The 26627-nt window shown below is 41.3% G+C and overlaps 1 pseudogene across 1 annotated transcript in view; it reads left to right on the top strand.

Annotated features, from left to right (window-relative positions):
- Positions 1-26255, top strand: part of LOC306858092 (spermatogenesis-associated protein 20-like) — a 54617-nt pseudogene extending 28362 nt beyond the window's left edge. Inside the window, exons 13-17 of the transcript in view lie at positions 871-1070; positions 1848-1952; positions 3441-3521; positions 24939-24989; positions 26085-26255. The product of the transcript in view is annotated as a spermatogenesis-associated protein 20-like (transcript). The remainder of the gene's footprint in view (positions 1-870; positions 1071-1847; positions 1953-3440; positions 3522-24938; positions 24990-26084) is intronic.
- Positions 26256-26627: the final 372 nt, after the last annotated feature.

The raw sequence follows: 26627 nt of genomic DNA on the forward strand, positions 1-26627 counted from the left end.
TGAATAACCTAGATTACATTACTAACCACAGTTTTCATCATGTAATGTAAAAAAAAAAATATATATATATATATATATAATTGACTGTAAACTTTCTAACATATTGTATTTTGGGAAGCTTCAAAGTAAATGCAACAAAATAAAGCACAAAGGATGCACATTAGAGGTGCAGTTGATGCTTTAAATATGATTTTGCTGCAAGAAAAAGAACATTGGGAAATATAATTTGTTCGCAATATTCTGTCTCCTCATAAACCAGATAAATTAGTAGGATGTTTCTTTATCACTAAACTCTACACACAAGCTATTCAAAGCAATTTTACCGCCAACGTTCATAATCTTATTTTCTTTAGATTTGTGGTGCCGTTCGTGTGCGATCAGCTTGTAAATACAATCATTCTGACATGACTTGCATGCAGTAAATGGCCATGTGTGGTGCATGTGTATTCTAAGGAGCAAGCTACCTGATATCATCTGCATGAGTTTAGTTGGGACAGCATTGCTGCTATTCATCAGTCATCGCTTCCGTCCCTCTCAGCTCCCAGATTCAATCAGCTCATTACATTGTGACACGAGGCACGGGAACCCACTCCAAACACTCCCTTTGCACACACACAAACAAAGAGCAGATAAAGTAAATCAACTCACAGCTCTAGAGCCACTTCACTTGTGATATCAGGCACTTATAGCTCTGCTTAACCTGATAAATGTGCTCCGGTTAAATTGATATTGGAACCATCAATGTTATGATGCCATTTTTTCCAGAAGCCAAACTGTTTACATCAATGTGTTTGAAAACATGGCTGCTACGCTGGACTGGTTATCTGATGGGAATAGCATTGTGTCATTTTGCTTTTTCTTTATTTTCAGATCAGGACGGTGCCGAACTCAGTGCGAACTCTGTCTCGGCCATGAACTTGCTGCGACTCTCACACCTCACAGGCCGGCAGGACTGGATACAGCGCTCGCAGCAATTACTGACTGCCTTCTCTGATAGGCTGATTAAGGTGCCAATCGCCCTACCAGATATGGTCCGCAGTGTCATGGCCCAGCATTACACCCTCAAACAGGTAACTGCAGTCTGGTCCAGAGCTACTGAGTATGAAGCTTAAAAGTCCGGTTTCACTTGTCACATCATGTTCAACTGATGCAATTGCAATGAAATGTTATTTTTTCAAGCGTCCTTGACTGTGAATACTACAATAAGACAGACATGTTCACAAGTCCCTAAGGTAGAGTCAGATTCCTATCTCAAGTCTCTCAAGGCCAGGTTTCTAGTCTCTGGTCCAAGTCAAGTCTTGACAGTTTGTCACTATATGCACCTGATTAGTTTTATAAACCCTTTCTAAGATTTATATTTTAAATATTTTCAATTATTATGATTTAAGTAAAACTTATTAATACTCAGTCTAAATCAAGTATTTATTTCTTTATAATTAATTATTTATTTTCTATCTTACAATTATATATAATTATCTTTTTTTTAATTTATGATTTAATATTGTTCAAATTAATTAACTAATTACTTTTGTTTTACATATTTTTAATATTGATATGAATATATTTATTAGTATTATTATTATTTAAATATTTATGATTTATTATTATTATTATTATTATTATATTTAAATATGTATTAACACATTATTATTGTTATTATTAAAAATGGTTTACACATTATTTATTCATTTATTTTTTTTATTATCTAGAAGTGTAGTAAATAATTAGTGAACAATGCTTTTTGCTTTAAATTAAAATTAGGCAGACTCCATTTAGAGCTGAGCTGAGGATGGACCATTGATCAAGAGACTCAGTTCTCAATGATTTTCCTGTTCCATCTGGTGTAGATGTCCTGCAGGTTGACCGATACACCCGCAGTGCTTTATGCAGCTGACCGCACCACCCTCTGCATGTCCTTGCGGTCCAATGTTTTGCTGCTTCTGTACCGGATAGTAATACAACCTGACAGGAAGCTCTCAATTGTGCACGCAAGTTTAATGATCTCAGCATCTGGAGAGCCATCCTGAACTTCCCTAGGCATGTTTGGGCCACGCTTAGCCTTCTGGAAGGTTCAGTTGAAGGCCCTATTGATCACAGAGGTGTCGAAACAAGTCAGTGAAACTGGTTGACCACAAAAATCTTGCTGGTTAAGAAATCTGGCAGGGAAAACAGCAAATCAGCATGCGAGAGACACGACATATGCTGGTGACAAACTATGGCTGGATTTAATAAAGTCCCACTGAAGAACCTCTTCACTTCATGCTCTAGAAACCTGGAAGTGAACTTCTCTCCGGTTGGGACTGTCACTTCTGAATGAGTAGATTGAGTGTGTTTGCCATGCTCAACGATTTTTCTCAGACTTGCCATATGTTCTTATGTCAGTGTCAACTGGAAATAAGTACCTTGCATCACATTTTGGATTCATCTGGTCATTGGATGGTTTTTGTATTCATTGATATTTCCATCCATATTTAATGCTTTAATAAACAAATGTGTAATTTTAGGAGCTCAGATATGAAAAATTGTATCTATACTTTATACATGCACTATATTTCAAACGTTTGGGGTCAGTTTCAAGTTTTTTTTATGATTTTGAAAGAAGTGTTTTATGCTCTGCTCTTATTTGATCACAAATACATGAAATTATTAGTAATATTGTGAAATATTACAATTTAAAATAACAGTTTGCTATTTTATAATATGTTTACGATGTATTTTATTCCTGTGATGGCAAAGCTGAATTTTCAGCAACCATTATTCCAGTCTTCAGTGTCACATGATCCTTCAGAAATGATTTTTATTTAAGTAACTGATTTGTTACTTAAGTAACATTTCTTATTACCATCAATGTTGAAAACAGCTGTGCTGTATAACATTATTGTGGAAAAGTAAAAGTATTGCTTAAAAAAAAGGACGAATCTTCCTGACCCCAAACTTTTGAAAGGTACCTGTATGTCTGATCCGTGATTCCTAAGCTTTTTTTGGGATATCAGTATGACCCTTGCTGCTTCTGGTATAAAGGTACATACAGTAGGATTGATAGCCAGCTCATCAGTCTTCACTATAAGGACCGTTAGCGTTTGGATCTGTCACATATGAATGATGCTGCTGGATAAAAGTTTTGCCTGCCAGGCCATTTTTCCAAAGTTTCCTCCTGCTCCCCGACAATTGTATGAACTGTGAACATGTGTCATGGCCATCAGAGCTCACCAGCAGCAGAGAAGTCATCAGAATAGGAGGAATAACAAGCTGGAGGTCCTGCTAAGGGCAGCCCGCTCCACATCACACCTGCCCACCTCATTACAGCACTATACACGCAGTCATGACCCTTTCTTCTGTGTCATTCTTTTCACATTTGTTCATTTGGTGGTTCATACAGCTTTTTTTGCTCACAAGTTTGTTGTTCTGTTCTGTGTAACAGTCTCTTATTTTTCTTGTAGATTGTTATCTGTGGCCAGCCTGATTCTGAAGACACTGCAAATTTGATTTCCTGTGTCAACTCCCTATTTCTGCCCTATAAAGTAAGTGTACTTTACTCTCTGCGGAAGAGCATCGTTAGGACTGTTAAGGTCACTCTAATTAGGTGTTTCAATCAGTCCATTTTAACTTTGAAATACTATATGAGGATTATTATAGTTAGCTAAAACTAAAACTGAATCTAAAACCATAAAATGTTACTTGAAATAAAATAACGTTAACTGAAACAGATAGTTGCCATTACCAACAATTCTCATTTTAATTAGTTTAACTTGATGTACTAAATTAACTATTGTTTAACATAAACACAAACAATTTAGGGCTGCAAAACGATTAATCGCATTCAAAATAAAAGTTTATGTTTACATACTATATGTGTGTGTACTGTGTATATTTGTTAAATACACACATACATGTATACAATAAGGAAAAATACAGTATGTTAGATTTATATATAAAATATTTATATTTATAATATAAATTATATACAAGTATAAATATATATATACATACAAATATTGTTTTAAATATATACATGTGTGTATTTATATATACATAATAAATATACACAGTACACATAAATATACTGTGGTATGTAAACAAACTTTTATTTTTAATGCGATTAATAACGGTTAATCGTTTTGCGGCCCTAAAAATAAAATAAAACACATACTAAAAATCACAAAAACAGAAAATGTGAAAAAAATCAAAAATGGATTCAAAATATTAATAAAAACTATAATAGTATCTCAGTGGTACTAAAATAGCACTGATATGAAAACTAATAGCAGCAGAAAATGTTTTTGAATATATTTTCTATTAACCTTGAAAACAAAGTAAAACAATAAATTGTATATAGTTATAATACTTTATAACAAAAAAAAAACATAGCTGTGAAATTGGATAAACCCTTTTATTAATTCAGAAACAAAATATTAAAACACAAATTACACTGTCTTACCAGTTTATTTGCTGAAATCGTGAATATTGTCACTACATTGTAATTTTCACCAGCGTCTCAAATCATGTATTGTGCTTAATAGCATTCTCTGATAAACATGATATCTTACACATTTTTGGTCTTGGTAAGGCTCCATGGCATTTATGTACAAGAAATGCATACAGTTAAATAATACTTTTTTTTTTTTTTGACAAATTACAGCCTGATCAAAAATAATGCATAATACGCATTTTCTGCCCACAAGTGACTTTTTTTTTTAAACATCACGTTTTTTTTATGTTTTCTTTGATAACTTTATTAGTGGGAAATGTGTTCATTGTGGTGGAAATTTATGTTTTTACACAATAAATACTGAAATGGTTTGTTTATTTCACTAATTATTACATTTTAATGAATTTTAATAAAAACAAAATTCCACATTGAAGAAACAGCATTTAAAAATCATATGTATATATTTTTTAATCTTAGCTTAAATTTCTTGTGAACTTGTGTCTACAAATATGCTAAAAACTGAAATGAAGGTCTTTTTTAATCTGTCACAATAGACATATATATATATATATTAATTTGGAGCAACACTGGCTGATTTAACATTTTACATTTTGTATGTAGATATCATTTTTTCTCGTACATGACACGTTCATTGGTTTACACAGAATGCCATGTGCATTGGAGCACAGTCATGCTAATGAGTTCACTAAAGTAATCTCCAGCTAAAGGTCAAGTTGTCAGATTTTTAACCTATGCATGCTGACGCACACACTGCGAGGCAAAGGGTTGGGACAATGGCTACCCACCACTCCACATTTTAAATTTCTGAATAATTAGTAAATAGTTAAGAGTTTTCTGTAGACGTTAGCCTTAGGCTTGGCTTTGTGGGGATTTTTTTCTTTGGCTAAAGGTCATAGCTCAGGATAGCATTTGCACTCTTCCTGCCCTTTTCCCCAGCGCTTCGGTGACTGCTCTCTTCTCTCACACGACGACAGAAAGAGCAAACACACACATGCTCGGTGCACCTGGCCTTACAGGTTTTAAGTGTGAAATACCAATAGCAAGCACAACAGAATACACACCAGGGTCTAACCTTTTGCCATTTATCATGGTAGTCTAACAAATTTTATTGTATGTGAAAACCCCTAGAGAGGTAACCCTCCCTTTCCTTAAGGCTGGAATAATGAGTTGAGAATGGTTGTGAATGGAAAATAGGCTGGGGCCGTCCCGTTTCTTTCTATTTCTATTGTTACAGTAGGTGGCTCTGTAGGATGGTGTTAGGAGGATGTAAGCATGTGACCTTACACTCCATCAGTGAACCCTGAACGTCACATCTCGTGTCAAAGGCTGAGTTTGATCTCCGTACGGTGCATCATTTATTAACATTGTTCCTCCCTGGTGGGGCAAAGGCTTTGGCACATTCATCTTCTTTGTCATTATACCCACACTTATGTAATCTTAATGATAGCGACTCTGTGAGTGAGAAATATGAGGTCACGTCGCATTCATTCATTTAGTCGGCTCCATGACCTAGAGGTTTGTTTTTGTTTGTATTTTACTTGAAGACTTCATTTAAAGATTTATTCACTTTAATATCCTCTTATTGTGCATGTTTTTAGGTTTTCATAATCTTTCATAGGGATTAAATAACTTTCTTTGCTTCTAAAACAAATTTTCTGCTGACATAACCAAATCTGTGTATGTAGGGAAAATGAGCAGTAAAAAAATATTAATATTAAACCTTGATTTTTCAGCTTGAAAAATCAAGTCCTGTTCTACATTGTTTCCCTTTGTATATTTCCCATTTCAGAAATGTGTCACATTATAGAAGTTAATTGCATTGTGAATGTTGTTCTTGGCTGTTTCATATCTGAAATCTGTATATTTTTATCTTTTTGGTTTTATTCATAGTAGCCTAATAGATTTGGGAAATGTAATGTCTCTTGCTCCTGGCCAGATGTAATATTTAGCTGGCTTATTTATGATCCCTTCTTGCCATGTGCACAATATACAGCATGGTTTTTCTGTGTTTCGGAGAGACTGGAGTGTGTGAGTGTGTGTCCCCTGATGCAGAGAAATCCTGCTTCTGTCAACGATTTGTGCAAATCCATCTCTGCCAGTCTGGTCACAATAAAGCACATTTACTGTTGCTTAACTATGGGAATTTAAAAGCATAGTTCACCCAATAATGAACATTTATTTGCTCAAATTCATGTCATATCAACCACATATGACACTTTTTTTTGTGGGGTACAAAAGTGATATTTTTAAAGAATTTTGATAATGGCTGCTCTGTTAACAATAGTACATTGAGCATCAGGGCTATCAAACTCCAAAATGACAAAAAAGCACTGTATTCATTTCTTGAGTTCAACCCAATGGTTTAGTGATCTGTAGTGAATAATGACTTAAATTTAAGTCTGTTCATCACACACAGCTATTGTATGGCTTCAGAGGACTTGTAATATATTTCATAAGTCATATGGAGTGCTTTTATGAGTACATTATAGCCCCAGTCCTCACTCACTTCTATTATATTGCAAAAGTGGCCAAGATATTCTTCAAAAATTCACCTCATAAAGTATGTCCTTCAAACGAAAGAAAGCCATTTGGATACTAAATTAAATGATAGCAAGTTAATATTGCCAGTATTTTCATTTTTTGGGTGAACTATAAATCTGTTACATTGGGTGTGTCTTTCTTATGCGTCATTCAGTGATATAAAATCTCGTAGAATTGAAGTAAACATCTGGACAGGTGAATCGTCTTGGCCAACTGAGTGAATGGAGTCTCACTCTTTCTTTCCCGGAACATTTGAGCTCAAACAAATCCATCATAATGACATACAAAAGAAAAGTAACACGGGACTGAAAGCCTCTGAGAGCTCCCTGTCTTTCACTATACCTTCAAATGCAGTTCCTGAATACAATCATTTTGTCATTTTGGAGCAAGAGCATCTGCTAAAAGCATAAATTGTACAGTCTCTGGAAAGTCAGCAACCCAGTCCCGTTTTCATTTTTAATCTAAATTCAATCGTATGTGCTCATGTGTTCAATTCACATGTTAAACAGGGCTCAAATATCTCTTGGATTTGATGCAAGGAGAGAAGAACTTGGCCCTGTTGCCTAGGCACAGCAAGACGACAACCAGAAGAGGCTGCAAGTAATGAGTTAGTGTTAGTGAAGCCAAAAAAAAAAACAGAACAGAATTTCGTCTGGTCAGGGACTGATAAAGGAACTGCTCACACACACACACACACACACGCTTCTCATAGCCTGGCTGTGACTAAGCCTCAGATGGACCCTGGTCTGAATTGTTTGTTTAATTGACTTGGACATGATCGAAACATCCGCCTGCATCAGGCCGTTGATTGCAAAGTCGGAAGGGCTTACTGAAAAATAGATGACTCCGTGTTATTGAATTGAACCAGCAGTCAAATCATCATCCCTGCCTTAAATCCCTGGAGTATCACTATTCTTAGACAAATGAATAAACTACTGCTATAGCATGTCATATTCTGCTTAGAGACCAGCTTGGACTAGCATGGTTCAAGATGGTTTATGTTGGTGCTGGTTCATGCAGTCGGTACATGAGCAGACATTTATAATTGACACACAGCAGGATTTTGCATACAGTAGTTGAATCATTGCGTAATATTAGTCTTTTGTGGCATATTCACATGCAAAACCAAACTAAAGTAGTCAGCTATTATTAGCCTGTTTCTCAACAGCAAGACAATATGGAAACCTCATTTTTCATTCAGGGTATAGTCCAATTAATGCGCATACAGTACATGATAGTTGAAGCAGAGATACCATCACTTTATCTATACGTTCAAAAGTTTGGGGTTAGTAAATTAAATAAATTTATGATAGAAATTCATACTCTTATTCAGCAAGACTGCATTAAAATGATCAAAAGTGACAGTAAAGGCAATGTTTCGAAATATTTATTTTTCTAATATATGCTGTTCTTTTGAAATTTCTATTAAAGGAATCCTGTTTTCAACATTGATAGTAATAAGAAATGTTCATATTAGAATGATTTCTGGAGGATCGTTTACAGTAACATTATAGTAATGGATATATTGTAAAATATATTAAAATAGAAAGCATAATGTTTCACAATATTACTGTTTTTATTTTTTGATTAAATAAATCAAGTCTTGGTGAGCATAAGAGACTTCTTTCAAAAATATAAAAATATCTTACCGACTTACGGTAGTGTAGATGTGTTAGTAAAATCAGACTGATGTGGTTGTAGTCGGACTAAAGAGTTTACAAAAAGATTAATTATTGCTTTAGTATGACTGAAATTTAACTTTTTTGAATTGTGTCAAGAAAATTCTTGCACTGATATGAACAGAGAGAGGATGCTTTCATGTATGGTGGGCTGACATGTCTGCTTTCAGTTACATGGAAAGATTAAGCTACATCTCTCTCTCTCTTTTCCTAATCTGTGTTTTTCATTTGTAACAATAGAGACATGTAATTAGAGAGGGATAAATGGTTCTCACCTGCAGAGTCAGGACATGAATTAAACATAATGAGAGCCATCATCTTAAGTCACTGAATCAGCCAGAACCAGTGCTTTGTCTCCATGGCATTGGGTATTCTTTATAAACAAAGAAAAACAGAGCTTGCTCTTACTCATTATAGTCATATAAATCCTGGCAATGGAAAGATCATGCATCGGTGTTCTTCAAACACACACACAAACACACACATACATATTACTTCCAAATATTAAAGGCACGATCTGGTTTCCTGTGTGAAATATTTGAAATTGAATCTGAGGCCTGGAGACTGTGGAGCTGATGAGATTTCCTGCTTGTACATTGTGAGAGCGTTTTGAGCGGCATTGAGCTCTGCTTCTCACTCTAACCAAGAGCGTCCGTGTGACACTGGCTCACCTTGTGTGTTTGTGTAGATATAGCTGTGATAGATTTAGCCTGAACTCACCAAGGGTTATCAAAACAGTATTATCATTTAAAGTTGCACTGTCTGGGTCGCCTGTCTGCTGTAAGAGGCTGCCTTTTGTGTGTGCTTTATAGTAAGCACTCCTTCTATTATCAAACCTGTTTGTTTAGCTTCACTGAAAATCCATCCATCCATCCATTCATCCATCTATCTATCTATCGTTATCATTCTATCTATTCTTCTGTCATTCTATTGTTCTATCATTTGATCATTCTGTCTATCAGTCTATCTATATATTGTTCTAACAATCGCTTTATCATTCACTCCATCCATCCATCCATTCATCAAATTTGTCTATCCATCTATCCATCTATCCGTCTATCCGTCTGTCTGTCTGTCGTATCGTTCTATCGTTTGCTCTATCATTTACTCCATCCATCCATTTATACATCCGTCCTATCATTCTAGGCTTAGTTTTTTGTTTAAAGTTTTCAAACAAACCTTTGTCAAGCAGTTTAAAGTTAATCTTGAAAAACTTTACTTTTCTATTCCAAAAATGATGGTAATGTTTTTTTTTTAGAATTTCACACAATTATAATTAATAAATACAAATTGCAAGTATTCACACAGTTTGCTACATCAATTTAAATTCAGGAATTGCACTGAAATTTAAATGACATTCTTAATTTTTGTTCTTAATGGTGCACAACTCTAATATTTAAAATGGTGGATGCTAGTTTATGTAAACTGAATCAGCTTATGAACGTGCAGTCCTGCAGTGATATGAGAAACGCAACTAATTATCTGTTTGTGACCTGAGACCTTACTACACGCTTCAGTGAGTTATACAAAATGAATTATTCCCATTCCACTGTACATATTAGGTGTCCCCTGATTGCCATGCCTTTGATGTGATAATGGCGTGTTCAACCTCATTGAGCATTTGGTGCAAAGTATATTAAAGGTTTATGAAGACAGACCTAGAGAAGCTCAAGAGTGCATTGCGAGGACCATACCGAAAGTGCATTTTTCACGATACATTAGCCAACCAGACAAGAAAATCCTAAAACCCCTGCAGATCCTCATGGAGCTTGTTACAGTAGAATACGAGGCATTAGAACAGCCACTCCATATCCCTGATGATGGCAACCAGCTGCTCACTTCAGTCATATGATTCCTTGTGCTCAAAGAACGTCTCGGTTACGTACGTAACCCTCGTTCCCTGATGGAGGGAACGGAGACGTTATGTCGTGACGACATTAGGGGATTTACTTGGAAGCCCCGACTGCCTCTGATAAGAGAAAACGCCAATGAAATTTGGCTAGTGGATTTTGCATACCTGAGCCACTCCCCGTGCATACGGGTATAAAAGGGCGACAGGTGCATCCACTCATCAGGTTTTCCGCTGAGGAGCCGAGAACGTGTCCCTGGCAACCAGCGATGGTTCAAGATTGTGGCATGGGGACATAACGTCTCCGTTCCCTCCATCAGGGAACGAGGGTTACGTACGTAACCGAGACGTTCCCTATCTGTCGGTCACTACGAGTTATGTCGTGACGACATTAGGGGTCTATGGAAAGCGCCACAACCTGAACCCCGTCACGACCTTGTGGCATGCAGATGTTGACAAGCTAGCGCGTGACAGACAAATGCGATGCGAAGGTCGCAACCTTCCCGTCGCCCCAGCGCAAATTCGCTAACCTTGGTGCCCGCAGGGACCACTGAGTACATTGCTGCTGGAGATAGCCAAGCCGCTGTTCCTTTCCCCAGAAATCGGAAGGGATTTCGACCTTCTATGAAAGACTGCTTCAAGTCTTTCCTGTTTGTTGTTACAGCCCGGCAGTAACGACGGGGAAGCGAGCCTTCCGGAGAAGGGCGCTACGGAGGCCACACCCTGCCCGAATGGAGGTAACGTGTGGAGACACTGGTATGGACTGGCCCAAGCCTGGGGCAGTGCTACATACGCCTGGACCCCGGGGCAGATCCTACCTAGGAGAAGGGAGGAGGGCTGCCAGCAGGGTCTGACAGAGCTCTGTCAAAGGGAAGACACGGGTTTACCGTGAGGGAAACCGTACCGTGGATGAATACACGTGTGGGATCACCCGAAGGGAATCAGGCCACACGGGCACCTAGCCGAGTACAGGGGCTGACCGGAGACCCGGGCAAGCTAACACCGGTACTGGGCCTGGCGTCAGACTGCTCCGCCCAAGGCGATGGCATCCACTATCCAGTGGGCCAACCTCTGCTTGGAGACAGCCTTCCCTTTCTGCTGACCTCCGTGGCAGACAAAGAGCTGCTCAGAGCTTCTGAAGCTTTGGGTGCGGGCCACGTATATGCGCAGCGCTCTTACGGGACACAGCAACGCCAAGGCTGGGTCTGCCTCCTCCGAGGGCAGTGCTTGCAGGTTCACCACCTGATCGCGGAAGGGCGTGGTGGGAACCTTAGGCACGTACCCAGGCCGGGGTCTCAGGACAACGTGAGAGTAGGCCGGCCCAAACACAAGGCACTCTTCGCTTACCGAAAATGCTTGGAGGTCCCCGACCCTCTTGATGGAAGTGAGCGCGGTCAGGAGCGCTGTCTTGGCCGACAGGAATTTCAGCTCGACTGAGTCCAGCGGCTCAAAGGGACCCCTCTGAAGTCCAGCCAGGACAATAGAGAGATCCCAGGAGGGCATCAGGGGTGGCCTAGGAGGATTTAACCTTCTGGCACCCCTCAGGAACCTCACGATGAGATCGTGCTTCCCCAGGGACCGGCCGTCCACTGCATCGTGATGGGCCGCAATAGCAGCCACGTACACTTTCAAGGTGGAGGGCGACAGCCTGCGCTCCAACCTCTCTTGCAGGAAAGAAAGCACCACTCCAATCGTGCATCTTCGGGGGTCCTCCCGACGAGAAGAACACCAGTCCGCGAACAGACTCCACTTCAGTGCATAGGCTTGCCTAGTTGAAGGGGCCCTAGCCTGAGTGATGGTGTCCACCACAGCCTGTGGCAGGCCACTCAAGTCTGCCGCGTCCCATCCAGGGGCCACACATGGAGGTTCCACAGATCTGGACGCGGGTGCCATATGGTGCCGAGCCCCTGAGAAAGAAGGTCCTTCCTCAGAGGGATGCGCCAGGGAGGGGCTGTCGCGAGGAGGGTGAGTTCCGGAAACCAGGTCCGGGTGGGCCAATATGGCGCAACCAACAAGACCTGCTCCTCGTCCTCCCTGACCTTGCACAGCGTCTGTGCGATCAGGCTCACTGGGGGAAACGCATACTTGCGCAGAGCCCGAGGCCAGCTGTGTGCCAGTGCGTCCGTGCCGAGGGGGGCCTCGGCCAGGGAGAAATACAGCTGGTCTACCTGAGCTTCCCCGAATCGACTCCAAATCAGCCGGATCGTCTCGGGATGGAGTCGCCATTCTCCGGGGAACGTGAGCTGTCGTGAGAGCGCGTCGGCTGCACGATTGAGCTCCCCCGGGATGTGGACGGCGCGCAGCGATTTGAGCTGTGACTGACTCCAGAGGAGGAGATGGCGGGCGAGCTGTGACATGCGGCGTGATCGTAGACCCCCCTGCCGGTTGATGTACGAAACAGCCGCAGTGTTGTCCGTGCGGACCAACACGCGCTGGCCTAGAAGCAGTGGCCGGAACTGCTTTAAGGCCAGATGCACTGCCAACAGCTCTAGGCAGTTGATGTGCCAAAGCAGTCGAGGCCCCGTCCAGAGCCCCGAGGCTGCCTGGCCGTTGCATGTAGCGCCCCAGCCCATGCTGGAGGCATCTGTTGTGACAACAACATGCCGGGACACTTGTCCTAAGGGCACCCCGGCCCGTAGGAAAGCAAGGTCCGACCAGGGGCTGAAAGAGCGGCGACACGACTGTGTGATGGTCACACGACGTGTCCCGCGGCGCCATGCCCATCTCAGGACCCGTGAGTGTAACCAGTGCTGAAGTGGTCTCATATGAAGCAACCCGAGCGGCGTGACTGCGGCTACGGATGCCATATGCCCCAGGAGCTGCTGAAACTGTTTCAGCGGAACCACTGTCCTGCCTCTGAAGGAACTCAGGCAGTTCAGCACTGATTGGGCACGCTCGTCCGTGAGACGTGCCGTCATACTCACGGAGTCTAACTCCACACCGAGAAAAGAGATTCTCTGCACAGGGGAGAGCTTGCTCTCTTCCCAGTTGACCCGAAGCCCCAACTGGCTGAGGTGCCGGAGCACCAGGTCCCTGTGACCACACAACTGTTCTCGCGACCGGGCCAGAATGAGCCAATCGTCGAGATAGTTGAGGATCCTGACGCCCACTTCCCGTAACGGGGCAAGGGCGCCCTCCGCCACCTTCGTGAAGGCACGGGGAGACAGGGAGAGCCCGAAGGGGAGGACCCTGTACTGCCATGCCCGCCCCTCGAACGCAAACCGTAGGAACGGCCTGTGTCGAGGGAGAATCGAGACATGAAAGTAAGCATCCTTCAGGTCGATCGCTGCAAACCAATCCGCGGACTGAACGCATTTGACGATGCGCTTCTGTGTCAACATCTTGAACGGGAGCTTGTGTAGGGCCCGATTCAAGACTCGCAGGTCCAGGATTGGCCGGAGGCCACCGCCTTTCTTGGGCACGATGAAGTAGGGGCTGTAAAACCCCTGCCTCATCTCGGCTGGAGGGACCGGCTCGATTGCACCCTTTGCCAGAAGGACAGCAATCTCCTCGCGCAGGACAGGTGCATCTCGGACTGCCACCCGAAGTTTCGAGGATGCCACTGAACCTGGGAGGCCGCCTGGCGAACTGAATCGCATAGCCGAGTCGAACTGTGCGAATGAGCCAGCGAGACGGGCTGGGTAGCGCAAGCCACGCCCCCAGATACCGTGCAAGTGGCACCAAAGGCACAATCGACGTGCCCGCAGTGGTGCAGCGAGGGGGAGTAAGGTTGGATGGAACAGAAGGCGGTGCGTTCTGACTCATCCCCACAAAACTCCGTAAGTCCCCGGGGGGACTGGCTAGAGGTGCGCGGGGAGGCATAGCGTCCCCAGACCGCACTCTCTTGGCCACTGGCAATATGGGTCTCGGGTGAGAGTGAGGAGGCAGTGCGTCGCACACTGTCAGCCCGCAGACCTGGGAACCCGGAGGAAAGGGAAATTGCTCTTTCTTTGACAATGTGGGTACCACTGGCCCTTGAGCCAGTGGCGGAACAGAAAGAAAAGAAAACACAGGATTCTCCACCCGGCCCTCCTCCGGGGGAAGGAGCGACGCTAGCCTCGTCGTCTCCTGGGAAAGAGCAAATTCCTCCATCTCCGGGTTGTGCGCGTCAGGGCCGCTTTGTCGTCTTCCTGGAGGACTTGGCGGCCGGCTGAGGCGCAGGGGGCGCCGCACTCCTGCGAGAGGCTCGACGCACTGGCCTAGGTGACGACTCAGCACGGGGCGGAGCAGCTCTGGAGGACGCAGGAGGGCGCCCACGGCGACCAGCAGACTGGGGCCTGGCCCTTGGGCCAGCGGTGGCAGCTGGAGCATCCCGCCGTTTAGGGAGGATGTGCTGAATTGCCTCCGTCTGCTTTTGTACTGCCGAGAATTGCTGGGCAAAACCCTCGACAGTGTCGCCAAATAGCCCCGTCTGGGAGATGGAGGCGTCGAGAAAGCGTACTTTGTCGACGTCCTTCATCTCGGCCAGATTGAGCCAGAGATGGCACTCTTGGACCACTAACGTGGACATCGCCTTCCCGAGGGACCGCGCCGTGACTTTCGTCGCCCGGAGAGCGAAGTCAGTCGCCGTGCGCAGCTCCTGCATCAACCCCGGGTCGGGACTACCCTCATGCATTTGTTTTAGTGCCTTGGCCTGGTGAACTTGCAGGATGGCCATGGCATGCAGGGCAGAGGCGGCCTGGCCCGCAGCGCTGTAGGCCTTGGCGGCGAGTGCAGCCGTCAGCTTACAGGCTTTGGACGGGAGACGCGGACGATTCCTCCAGGTGGCGGCGTTTTGCGGGCACAGGTGCACCGCAACCGCTCTCTCCACCTGGGGAATATCCACGTACCCCCTGGCCGCCCCGCCATCGAGGGTAGTGAGGACGGAGGAGGGAGACGAGCGGCTTCTGGCCGTGAAAGGGGCCGTCCACGACTTCGTCAGCTCCTCATGCACCTCCGGGAAGAAAGGCACCGGGGCAAAGTGCGGCCGCTGGTCGCGTTTTGCGCCGATGAACCAATCATCCAGCCGCGAAGGCTCGGGACTGGGCGGTCTGTTGACCTCCAGCCCGATACTCACGGCTGCCCGGGCAAGCATGGCCGTCAGCTCTGGGTCCGGATCGGCAGTGGCGACAACACCCGAGGGGGGCAGCCCCGCCGATCGTTCATCCTCAGAGGACGAAAGCCCATCCCCCGATGCCGCGATCGACATCTGATCCTCGGGCGGCGCACCGAATGAAATGCTGGCGGCCCCGTGAGGCGAACCAGCGAAATCACTCGGGAACCGGACGGAACAAGCGCTGCGGGAGGAGTAAGAGGTCCGCGGGGACGTGCCCGGCGGAGAAGCTCTTACTGTCACCCTCAGATCTCCCAGAGCGCCAGCCGGCGGTCCTCTGCTCGAGCCAGAGAGACCGGGACGGGTGGCGGCAGAGGGTGCCAATCCTTTCAGAAAGGAAAGGCGAGATCGCAGCGTTGCCATGTTCATACGCCCACAACAGGCGCATGACTCATCCACAAACGCATCTTCAGCGTGCTGGATGCCCAGACACTGAAGACAACGCTCGTGACCGTCATCCGAGGACAGGAAGCGACCGCAACCAAGAGAACACGGACGGAACGGCATCTTTAAAAAGACGCGAACCGCCCAGTGTTTTAGAAATTTGCTTTTTCAGGTGAAGTGCCCAGGGGAATCGCTGCTGCAGGGACACCGCTGTCTGCACCGTGACGCCACCCAGGAACAAATTCTTGAGGCAGAAGGCTTTGTGGAGATCGCTTAGACTTCTCATCCACTCGGCTCCGAAGCAAAAATCTGATGAGTGGATGCACCTGTCGCCCTTTTATACCCGTATGCATGGGGAGTGGCTCAGGTATGCAAAATCCACTAGCCAAATTTCATTGGCGTTTTCTCTTATCAGAGGCAGTCGGGGCTTCCAAGTAAATCCCCTAATGTCGTCACGACATAACTCGTAGTGACCGACAGATAGGGAAAGTCTGTTCTGTGATCAATTTAGTCCATCCTAATGCATAAGCACATATTAACGCTGTCCAGTTATACTGTTGCCCAACAGTTTAAAAGTTAATTTAATTATAACTGCAATCCAGGGATTGGTTTTCATACAATTATGTCTTTAAGTACAGAGGAGACTGGAACCTCTTAAGTGCTAATTTTTATGGTGTTCATCTGAGATGGTATTTCGGCAGTACAGCAGAGCATGGGCCTTTGCACCGCAAAGAGTTCTAGGCTTCGTCTGATTACTGAGACAAATGGTCCTGAATCCCTAACAAGGCCTCTGAGACATCACAAGAGCCAGAGAGGTCCCAAGGCAATCCAGCGAGAACGAATGAGTACAAAGCAAAGGTTTCAAAAACACAATGGTGGATTATAGTAGATTTTAGAAAACTTCATTGTCGAGCAGTTACACGCCGTACCAGCACATTGTTTTAAAATGTCACATTTCTGATTTTCTGGAAGAGATTGGAAGAGTCTCTGATTTCTCTTTGCCTTGTCTTTATAATAATAATTAATGTCAGCTAATCTCCTGTCTCATATTCCCAAAGTCAGGTCACACATTATCATCATCACTCATGTCTAATGAACAATCTAACTCTGCATCTTCTTCTTCAGGGGAGATGCTAAAATACACCCACGCATACTCAGCAATACTTTCCGTTACGTCTGTCACACAAGTGTTTAGAAACACTTCCTGAAAGCAATATTCCGGTAGTTTAGCTTGTAATATGAGAAGGCATTTTTTTATTGATTATATATATTTTTTTTTTTCTAATTTAAACACATTTAGAGAATTTGTTATTATTAATATTGTTCCATTCCACTTTCTAAAGTCATAAGTCATGAGATTAATTATATTAATTGTGTTCTTTTGACAGTTAAAAATGGTAAGAAATAAAAGATTACTGTTCATGTATAAATATACAATATAATGACATTTATGTACTTGTAACCAAATTGTAATATCTCACAGAGATATAACATTATATAGATAGATAGATTCAGTCGTTTTATTTATTTACACTTATATTTATTTAATTATTTGGTGAAATATTTTGCAAGGAGGTCACCATATTTTGGGGTTCTGGGCATTTAAACAATTAAAAACCCTTGAGCTAAAGCATGATTGGATGTTGTTCAACTAAACTTCTCTAGTGAAAAATAAATATACTAAAATGTACTTGAAATACATTTAATTCATACATTTAAGTATACTTCAAACATTTGCATACATAACAAAAGATATAGTTAAAGGGGTCAGGTTGTTTGAACATAAATGTGTGTTGGAAGTGTGTGTACACATCCATCCTATAATAATAAAAATCCACCCAGTGTTTTTTTAAAAATCCCTATTTTGAAAATCCCCTTTTTCAAATCAGGTTGTTCTGAGATTCCTGTCAGAATGACGTATTTCTGCGCAGGCCGCTCCCACGGTAGTTGATTGACAAGGCCATTTTACCTTAGACCCGCCCTGAGTGAGCTGTCATCAGTCCATCATTGTGTTGACTCCGCTGCAGGGGAAGACAAGATGTCTCTGATTAAGCGATTTAAATGTTTAGTTGTTGGATGTAATAATGAATATAGCAGTCGTCATTTACTCCCGACATCTGAGCCGCAGAGGATTAATGTTACTTTACTTTTGAAGGGAATGTGCCGATCCCCGATCTAAATAAATGCATCTATGTTCGCCCGAATCATTCGTGATCCAGCTTTATCTACAGAAGAAGTGAGTATAAGGGTTTGTATGAATCTTTGCAAATCGCCTTTCCTAATAATGTGCTAGTTAGCCAGTTTCCCGGCTGAAGTTTAGTATACTCCATAGATATATATACCTAGATGCCTCATTATCGACTGTTTCTATGGGCCGCGATACATAAGCCATCCGCCATTTTTGGAATGGTCTGCAAATCTTTGAGCGCATTGTGTGTGCGTCTACAACAGCAAGTTATTCACTTGTTTATCTTTGAATATTCATTGATTATTATGGTGAATGCGATGGCTGACACATCAACGTATCTGTAGCGGTCGAATAGGGAATCTACACATATCTATGGTCTCCTGTCACTCCACGGAAGAGAGGGGCGGAGTCACATGGACTAGAACAGCGTGCTGAAAACAGAGCTGATTTTTACAGGGTAAAGAAAGTGTTTTTTACACTACCATTGAAAATTTTTTAACCAAATTATGTTATAGACTTTTCATTAAGACCATAAAGAATCATATCAACTTGTGTAAAATGGGCATCCAATGACCCCTTTAAGTATATTTGATTGTGCTAAAGTGGAACTATTGCAAGTATACTTCAGGTACACTTTAAATATCTCGCATTTAAAGACTGTTCAAAAATCATACAGTCCTCATCAGTAGAGACATTCAAACACATTTTAGGCTCAATATTAAAGGGGACATCAGATGCCCATTTTTCACAAGTTGGTATGATTCTTTAGGGTCTTAATGAAAAGTCTATAACATGCTTTTTTTATTTCTCAATGGTAGTGTAAACAACACCATTTTTACCTTGTCAAAACAGCTCTGTACACAGCAACCCGTTTCAGTGCATGTCCCTTTAAATGCTAATGAGCCCCTCTCTTCTGTGACGAGCCGTTCTCATGAGACTGTAAACTTTAGCTGCATTCGTTGCGGTACTTGCTAACTAGCACATTATTAGGAAAGCTGATTTGCAAAGATTCATAAAAAATACTTATACTCACTTGTAAGTGAAGCTGGATCACGAATGATTTGTGTGAACATAAATGCATTTAAAGAGCTTATTATTTATGGGGATTTTAAATAATCATTATCATAATCATAATAATTTTTATCATTATATGGTGGTTGTGCACACACACTTGCCAACACACATTGCTGTTCAAACACCATGTAAAAATGAATTTTGCATCTGATATCCCCTTTGAAAAATGTGCATTGTGCACAAGTAATACTCCAAATAAAGTTTAATTAGAATTTTTATATCAGTAGGTCTTGAGCGATATGTCTGTTAATATGTTACTAGATTTGAACTATACTTATTATAAAACAAATGTGTTGTTTCGTGCCAAATTTAAGCAAAGGGAACAATTCAAGGTTGATTTCAAAATCTTGCACATTATGCACATTTAGCAGTTACAGGCTGTGTTCAGTAGTTTTTTGTCCTGATCTCGGAGCAGTGTAGTGGCTCAGCATGTCAGTAGCTGTCATATGTCACCAGCTCTCTGCATTTAACACACTAGACAACACGAGCCTATGAAGTAACCTTGTAGCCGGCCATGAGAGAGATGGCCCCTGAGGGAATGTGATGTTACAATCTAGCTGTCTCTTTGTCCATCTTCCTTAAATCAACTGCACTCAGATTAAACAAGGTCTTTGTCTGTGTTAATCAGCATCATGATGAGATATGATTTACTTTAGTCTGTCTCAGTTCCTCAGAAGCCGTTTTTTGTTTTTACATGCTCTGATGCAGGTGTGAAAAGTCCACAAAAAGCTTTTAGAAGTAATTAATCAAATTCATTGGGTACTGTTACTTCCTCCGAAAGCGTAGAAAAAGTAGAGGAAAATCATCTTTGTATATCGCTTTCCAAATCAATCCTTTTAACTTAACATGCTTAGTGAAAGATTTGATAATATGCACCTTCTGGAGGGAATCGTATAATATTATTGTCCACAGTGCAAAAGACTTCCATTTCCGTTCACTTTCCTAAACTAAGTTGAGAACTTAATGATACGATTACCTGAAATCACCCTGGAAAAACCTCAGAGAGAGACTTTTAGCCTAAGCCTACAGTCAGACAATTAAAATACCTTGCAAGTCTTTTATCCTCCTTATGAGAGTATTTCCGCAGGTACTCCACCTCATGGGAAATTGTCACTTTAGAGTTTCTTTGCCACCGGATGAATCCATGACAAGCTTTAATGAGCAACCCAAGAGAGAACTGAGTGCTTTAATAGGAAATGGGTTTTAGACGGACAAGCCAACATTTGTCATTTTTGATTTTAAAAATGGTGCAGTCTGATTTATGCTCGCCCTGTGTATTGCCCATTTGGGATCTGGACACCTTGTGAGTCAGGGTCAGAGATGCTTTGACCATCTCACGAGTTGATCTTGATGTATGCATAGACTGACTTATGCATCAACCTTGCAGGAATAGTCAACCCTTAACATCATTAAATCCTCCACAGGATCACAGGCACTCAGACCAGAAGAGCACAGTCTGCAGAGGTCATGCGGTAGATCAGATGAAATAGAAAAGAAGAAAATGTTCTCTGCTTAGGTAGTTGCCCTTTTCACACTTTTTTTGCTCACTTTGAGTTGTGGGCATGCTGGAAATAGAAGCTTCTCCTTGTCGCATTGCTTAAATTTATATAAAATTTATATATTTTTTAGTCTTTTTTGACCACAATATCTTTTAAATGTATTAAAATTAATTTATTTTTAACAGTTTTTTTTAAATGTTTACTTTTTTCTGTTTTATTTCTCCCACATTAGTATTATGTTTTTTTTACTTTTTTTATTAATTTTTTTTATCAAAAATTCTAAATTTTGTCAATATTTCATTTTTTGTTTTAATATTCTTTATCAAAAATGTAAAAAAAATTTGGTCAATATTTCATTTTCATTTTTAAATAATTAATTAATTACTTTTTACAGTTTTTGTTTTGATCTCTCCCACATTAGAAGTTATTTTTATTTTACATTTTTTGTTTTAATATTTTGTCAAAAATTCAAAATTTCTCAATATTTCATTTTTTTTTTACTTTTTTTTATCTCTCCCATATCAGTATTATTTTTGTTTTATAATTTAATAAAATATAAAAAAATTATAAATTGTCAATATTGCATTAGCATTTTTAATTTTGTATGTATTTTTTTTTACAGCTCTTTGTTTTGACAGTTGTGTTTGTGTGTTGTGTGTGTTTGTATGTGTTTGATTTAGTTTAGTTTAGTTAGAAATTTAGTCAATATTTTGTCATGTCAAATTAATTCATTTTGGTCAATTTCACTGACTTAAACACCCGTTTTCACCTTCCGTTTTTTTATTCTCTCCATACCAGTGTTTTCTTTCTTTCTTTCTTTCTGTCTTTCTTTCTTTCTTTCTTTCTTTCTTTCTTTCTTTCTTTCTTTCTTTCTTTCTTCTAACAAACTTTATGATTCAACATTTTATTCAGATACAACATTATATGATCATTTATATTTAATCAAAACATGAAAAACTCCCATTGATGTTTTATCATTTTATCTGTCGCAGAAACACTTACAATGCATTACACTCCACCTACTTATTCTGTACACTGGCCTTTACCTTTGAGGGAAGTAGACGAAGACACCAGAATCAATGAGGTCACGATGCTCCATTCCTCTCCAACCAAGAAATAAACTTACGGCAGATAATTAAATGACTAATGGCTGTGTGCTCCACTTGTGCGTGCTGACAGCCTCAAGCTCTCCAGAGAGGCTCCATCCTGCCAGGAGAAGAAGCTGATGAAATTCCCCAGACTAATCAACTGTTTGTGTGTGTGAGTGTTTGTGCCTGATTTTGTGTGTGTGTGTGTGTGTTTAGGTGAGAGTAGGTAGGAGCTGACAGTCTGGAAGAAGGATATCAGTGCATGCTAGCTGGGATGGAATCACGGCTTAGCTCATGGGAATTTGTGAATCAGAGATGGATTCATGTGCTGTATAGGGTTTGTAGCAAAAGCACAAAACACAGAAGCTGAGATGTAATCCAAACAACACCAGCAGAGCCAGCGGCTGTAGAACAATCCAAAGACGTGAGACTACTGGCTAAAATAGGGGCTCAGATTATTAGGTAGCAAGATAAACAACATTAATATTGCTGTCAGGAAAAGGGCAAAAAGTGGTACTAGATCAGAGTATATATTGTATATATAGGTGCAGTAGACAGAAATTAGAAAAAGGTGTAGCAGTTAATGATGGAATACACTACATCACTTTTTAAAACACTAGGCATCATACACTTGCTGACTTTTGCAAATGCTTAAAGAGGAAAAACTGGGCATCATACACAAATCGACTAAGGATCACACACTAACACACTTTGTCGTTCCGAACACAACAACTAACAGAGATACAGGGAGACAAACGGCACATGAAAACAATAAGCGTTCTAAAATAAGCTCAAAATATCATTCATGTTTGATATCCTCTAACTGTATGGAATCACAGTCTGAAGCAAAAACTAATTGTGGCCATCATATATGCAATTTTTCTGTGAAAACGGTCAACTCTCACTGCCCAAAATCTGCAGATTCTCTCTGACAGATTTTGCCAGCTGGTGTTAACTTTGTTTGGTATGTTTGGTTTGGAGACAAAAAATAAATAAATAAAATAGTAGCAAGCACAATATTTTCCACCAGTCCTGACTTCTAATATAAAATACAAATGTATTTCATCCATTGCATCAAAAGTTCTGAAAAATTCATAGACCCTCATCTGCCCATAGACCCTCCCCTTGAAAAAATGAGGTCAGAAGTAGGGCAAAAGCAGACAGAAGAGATGGATTAAAACACTAGGAAATGGGAATGTGTCTACCTCTTCTATTTGTGATCCAGTCAACCAAAACACATCTTAAAACCATGTGTTCATTTAAGATGCACAAGTTCACTCAAAGCTTTCCAGAACATGGAATTCTTATGCCTCGCTTCAAAATAACCAAAGGAACATCACTTTAGTCACCAGCATCTCAACGCTTGATGCAGATTGTTCAACCTTGAAGTCACTAAATCAAAACTGACCATTCCATGCATTGGCGCAAGGGCTGGACAATAGTGTCTCCCCTCCAGCAATTTGTTACTCACATGAGATTGCAGCAATTAACAAACAGCAACAACTGATTAACAAACAACAACAAACGATCCAATTAATTCCTGATGGACAAAACAAGTCTCACACTACATTTTCTCACTAATGTCCCCAGCTATCTCTGTAGTCCCATTTAGCCACTTGCTAGCAACCGCCTTTTTCAGGACAAGTAAAAGCAATTAAAAGGGGGTATTACTGATTTATTTTGTGTTGTAAAATAAAACAAGAAAATATACTAAGCTTGTGTTAACCACAGACATTATTTTAGGCCAGGGTTGTCCAAATCTACTCCTGGAAGGGTCACTGTCCTTCAGAGTTTAGCTCCAAACACACTTGAACCATCTAATCAAGTAGCTAGAATCTTCTAGACAGGTATGGTATGGGACAAAATGGGGCTAAACTCTGCAGGACATTGACATTGGTGTCCCCAGAATGTGTCTGTTAAGTTTCAACTTAAAATACCCCACAGATCATTAATTATAACATCAGGAAAATTTCATTTTTGGGGCTTGTCTACCAAAGAGCTGCTTTGGTGTGTGTCACTTTAAATGCAAATGAGCTACATATTCCCACTACATCTTCAGAAGAGGCGTGGAGCATACATCTCTGCTTTGCATACCTACAGCAATAAACAGCAACAGCAATAAACTTTTAATCCGCTGAGGGCGGAACCTATGACTGTCAGTCAGCTGTCATGGGCGGGGCCTAAGCAATGTGATGTCACACACTGCCAGCACACATTTCTGTAAAAGTGGATTTTGCATAATAGGTGCCCTTTAAGCTTTTTACCAAAAACCAGTAAAAAAAACAACAACAACTATTGACTTCAGAATAATGGAACTTTATTCTCTAAATTGTATTTTAGCTAGGCACAAATATGTTGGGTTTTAAACTGAGAATTCCCGAGGTTGGTTTGAAACACTCCACAGTATTACAACAAACTTCACAAATGAACTGTGAGAAAGTCCAGTCTTTGCTTAACCCCAGGCCTCATGCATCTTTTCAGTTTATGTTTTGTCTGCTTGTCATTTTTTATATGTTGCCTCAGTGGACTGTCACAGTTCTTTGAGTCAGTCTGGAGACAGCGCGCGTGAGGTCACGACAAATATGACAGAAAGCCTTGCCAGGCTGCTAGCAGGAAAGTAATGATGCGGAATTGTCTCAACCCCTGAGATGCAATAAAGGGAAGATCCTCGCAAACAGACAGTAACAATATATTGTGCTTAGAAGTCCAGGGACAGGTTTCGCAGAGTTGAGTTGTTAACCATGCCTGTCAAAAAATCACACAAAAGTGTCAAAACCAGAAAGCGGAGAGAATGTCTGGCTCTCCTGGAATACCCTCCAAAAAGCTGGCTCTAAACTGAACCTCGAGAGCTGTCCTAAGACTTAACCTCTGTCACATTCACAAATCCTTTCCCGTGCCCTCCTCCTGGATTTCACTGAGCTTTGGGTTTGGCAGTGAAATCATCTCACTGAGGAAAAGTAGATTTACTCTTTCATCCTTTCCTCTTTGGTAACTCTTGGCCACTGGGCAGCTCAGCCTCTTGCTTTTCTCTCTTCGCTGTCTCCCATCCTGCTGTTGTATTGTTCAGTTAAAGGTTTTTTCTTCTCTGCTACAGGAGGCAGAATCTAGTGTAGCTACCACAGTGTCCTCCCCTGCTGCTGTGCCAGTCAGCCCCCCTGACTGGACATGGCCCTGATTGAGTTATTTCAGACTTTCCCCCCTGTGAGAGAGGTGAAGGAGCGGGAGGGGTGTGATGCTACAGTCTGCATGGATCAATTGAATTGAATTATTAAGGTGCAAGCTTTATTGCACAGAGCTACAATGGCTTTTTAATGTTTTTTATTTAATATTTAAAAAATTAACATTTTAAAAATAGTCATGTGCTTTTTTGAGAATAATCTTGTAACAGGCCTTTTAATATTATGAAATCAAAGTCTTAATATTTTGAGAATAAATTCCAAATGAACAAAATGTATTTGTAGCATTATTATATTAAATGTTTTTGTCAAAAAGTATGATTTACCTAAATCCTTCACATCCATCCATTATTATGACTGTATTGTCAAAACATTGCAACTTCATTCTCATTATGACTTTATTTTTCAAAGCCTTACTAACAAACTTGTTTATCATTAGGATTTTTGCCATTATAATGATCTCAAAATATTTCTTATACTTTATTTCCATGCCTCTAACATCCTAGTCTTTATTTTTGTAACATTGATATTCTCATTACAACTTCATTTAATTTGAAAACATTAACGTTTCATTCTCAAACTTAGACTGTATTTTTATTTTAACATGGCAATAAAATTTCATCACAGTGCTCAGGTGACTGCACCACACAGGGGTCTAATATTGTGATAGTAGTTGAAGTGGTATGATTTTCTTTTTATGTTGATGAGTTGTGCGAATGTGACCAAGGACAGGTCAGGGTCATCTCATCCCATACGAGCTACTTTGCCCATGGCTTGCTGTAACCCACAAGGAAATAGAGGTCCCAGATATAAACAAAGACTGTAGAAATGAACCATTGATGAGACTTTCACCATAATCGCCCTGCCCTGTACTTTATTGTGGGTTATTACAAGCCAAGAAAGCATATGGAGCCCTTTGGGTCATACATTTTTCATTAGAGTAAAGGTAAATGACTTGTGTTCTCCTGCTCCCACCATCTCACCTAATTGTCATCATGATGACCGTTATTACTCTTTTTTATTTTTTTTCCTTCCCCCTCTTTTTTCCCCTTTCTCTTTTTCAGGTCCTGATGTTGGCAGATGGTAACACAGAGGGTTTCCTTTATCAGAGGCTGCCTATTCTTTCCAGCCTGGTTCCTCAGGATGGCAAAGCCACTGTGTATGTGTGCGAGAACTTCGCCTGTGCCCTCCCAGTCACCTGCCCTCAGGAATTGAGGAGACTGCTGCTGGAGTGAGAGCTGCCGTCACAGCACACAAACATTACTGTGGGATCTCTCCATAATCTCTCCATAGTCTTGCGTAATAATCTCTCCATAGATTATTACGCAAGTAGCAAACTGCAGTCATCAAAAAACAGTCGTAAATGAAATGCATTGGAAGACATTATACAGTGGCAAGGCAAACCTCTAGGGCAGGGGTCGGCAAGTAAGTTTGGCATCGGGCCCAAAACAATTTCACCACTAGATGGCGGGCCAGAACATAGTCAAAGGATAATTTAAGATATTAATTGATGAAAAATGCAACCAGAATTGCCTGTGACTGACTGTTACAGTGTATTTTGTAACTGGTAGTGAGCTGTTACTCGGTGTAAAAACAAAAAGCCACAT

This window comes from Barbus barbus (genome assembly GCF_936440315.1).
Source record: "Barbus barbus genome assembly, chromosome: 38".
In the NCBI taxonomy this organism is placed as follows: Eukaryota; Metazoa; Chordata; class Actinopteri; order Cypriniformes; family Cyprinidae; genus Barbus; species Barbus barbus.